General features: G+C 42.5%; 1 long non-coding RNA gene across 1 annotated transcript; it reads left to right on the top strand.

Moving 5' to 3' along the window:
• The first annotated feature begins 356 nt into the window (after positions 1 to 356).
• Positions 357 to 2,118, top strand: LOC109705006. Its single transcript, XR_002214570.1, has 3 exons — positions 357 to 413; positions 780 to 924; positions 1,970 to 2,118. It is a non-coding gene; the product is annotated as an uncharacterized LOC109705006 (long non-coding RNA).
• The last annotated feature ends 600 nt before the right edge of the window (positions 2,119 to 2,718 follow it).

A 2,718-nucleotide genomic window follows, 5' to 3' on the forward strand; every position in this document is an offset into this window, starting at 1 on the left:
GTACCGGTACAAAACCCGCGCGACCGAGCAACCCGAGCCTCGGGTTTGCTCTCTGTTTCGCTGTTGCGCAGGGCTTGTACCGGTACAAGAAACCGTGTACCGGTACAAGGGCGCGCAGGCTACGGGTTAAGTTGCAAAATTTGATAAATGGAGGGCTTATTAGCATTTTGTTACAATAGAGGACTTAACCCCCTCTCTCACAGCAATCTCCTCTCACTCTCTCCTCAGCTCACTCTCTCTCTAGCTCTCTCTCTTTCTAACCGATTGAAGGAGAAAAGAAGGAGAAGAAGAAAGGAGAGGAAAAAGAAGGAAAAAGAGAGGAAGAAAAGGAAGGAGAAGAAGGAGAAGAAGGTTTTGGAGCTCTTCTTCACCTCATCCTTGGCTTAGGGCTTGCTTTGGAGCAAACCCTAGAGGTAAGCCTCAACCCTAATGTGAGATTTCTAGGGTTTAAGGTTTTTGGATGGCTTTTGTTGCTTTTAATGGTTCAAATGGAACCTAATGAGTTTAGGGATGATGGATATAGCTCACATTGAAGCTAGCATCCATGGATTCCTCATTTATGCTAAACCTAGGTTTTGAAAAGGGTTTTGTTGCTTAAGAATGGTTCAAATGGAAACCATTGGAGCTTAAGAGAAGGTTCAATCCCAAATTTGGAGCTTGAAACCATGATTTCTCTATTGTTGCTAAACCTAGGGTTAGATTTGGGGATTTTGCTAATATTAGGGTTTGATCTCTTTTGAGGGGTTAGAAACCTAATTACTATGCTTATAAACGCGTAGGCGAAGACGGTTCGTCGATCCGACGAGTGAGCGCGAAGATATCGCCATTTAATGCGCTAAAGGGTTAAAGTTAACCCAACAAAAATTAAGCGGCGACAAGACTAGCACGAGAACGCGTCTCGGAGTGTTTGCGGCATCACCCAAGGTGGGGGAGTGCCATCCCGAAGTCATCGGGCCACCTTCTATGTCTAAGTTTGATAATGATCTCTTTGCATATTGTGCATGTTCTTATAAGGTTAAAGATTTATTATGTTGCTTAATTTGCATGCTAGTAGCTATAGATATGGTTGATTGAATGATTTATGAACTAGTATGCATGAGATTAAATGATAGAGTTTGATGATGAGATTTAACCCTATATGAGATGATTATGCTTATGTTACTAAAGAACTAGTATGATGAAACTAGTGTTGATAATGAGTCAAATTGACGAGTGGCATCTAGTTTAGAAAACTATGACAAGTGGCATCTAGTTAGAAAAACTATGATGAATGACATTGTTGATGTTTCCTTGAGATGATCACATTAGTGTAGTTGAGACACTATGAGATTGGGTACATGTATACCTTGCTTCCATGATGATATTACCCTCAAAGGGTTGTTGTTGTTGCTCGTGAGATGATCTTGCTCACATTGCCTGTCTGCGCTTGGTGGGGTCGCTCCCCCCAGGTTGTGCGCTCCGGAGTTTGGTCACTAGAGAAGCAGCCCTGCTTGCTGCTCGGATAGCCGCTTGTTATCCGCAGGCGTACTCGGGGATAGTCCAGCTCGACATCCCTAGGAGATTGATATGTGAGCCTTGCTTGTGAACCTTGTGTTCATTTGGAGATTGGGTTACCCATTGAGTCTTACCCATGATTGATGTTCATAGTAGCTATTCATTGTTCATATCAGCTTACTTGCTTACCTAGTAGCACGTTTTATAGTTACTATGATAGCTGTTGTAGATGTTGATAGTTGCTTACTTACCCAGCTTTGTTTATTGTTCATGCATTCATGATTCCAGATTGAGGCATAGCTTGATATAGTTGTTTACATACCCGCTTTCCGTTCAGTTTAGTTTTATATATATATTGCATATATATATCTCTCTATGCCTACTTGAGACCTAGTGGGTAGATCGGCGGAGTCGGCGGCCGAACCCACTGGGAACTATTCGTAGTTCTCACCCCCGTGTGGCTCTGGGGGTACAGGTACACAGGACAGCGGGCCTTCGTCGATGGATCGCGGCAAGGGCATAGCGCCCTAGCAGTTGGTTGATAGCTTTACCTTCCCTACTTGCATTAGCTCTACCCTGTACTTTTGGTTATACATTGTGAGAGTAGATGTTGTATAGGGTGAGGTTTTGGAAAGCTTATGATGTATATTCATTTTGGATAAAGAATGCAAGTTGTATCAAAGTTTAAAGTTTAAATGATGTTAAAAGAGGTTTAAACGTTTCAATGATGTCTCAATTAGCTAAGTTTCTCTCTTTTGTATACTTGTATGGTTTTACTTGTATCGCTTGCTCTAGTTGGTTGTAGCACTGTTCGTGCTCTCGTTCGTCGTTGTTTGATTGTGTATGTATTCAAGTTGTATTCCTGGGGACTTGTTGTACACAATCTGTTGCTTAGCCTTGGGCGGACAGGGGAAACTTTGTCCGTTCGGCGGTCGCGCCACCGCCCTCGAACCGGACCAAATTGGTACCGTTTTCGGGCCGCGCGGTTGGGGCGTGACAACTTGAGCCTCTTTAATAGAAATAGGGCCTTCAATCACATGGTGTGAATAGTTTAGCCTATTTGTTAGTACTAATATGATAGTCTTCATATAGGCAATCATTTTCCTCAGTTTCTGATGTTGCATCATTTGGTGTGTGACACAAGTAGCATATTGTGATTTTTTATCCTAGGAAGCGTTAATTAGATAGTTATGCTCTTTGTTATCCATCATATAATGGGAGAAA

The sequence above is a fragment of the Ananas comosus genome, unplaced genomic scaffold (genome assembly GCF_001540865.1).
Source record: "Ananas comosus cultivar F153 unplaced genomic scaffold, ASM154086v1, whole genome shotgun sequence".
In the NCBI taxonomy this organism is placed as follows: Eukaryota; Viridiplantae; Streptophyta; class Magnoliopsida; order Poales; family Bromeliaceae; genus Ananas; species Ananas comosus.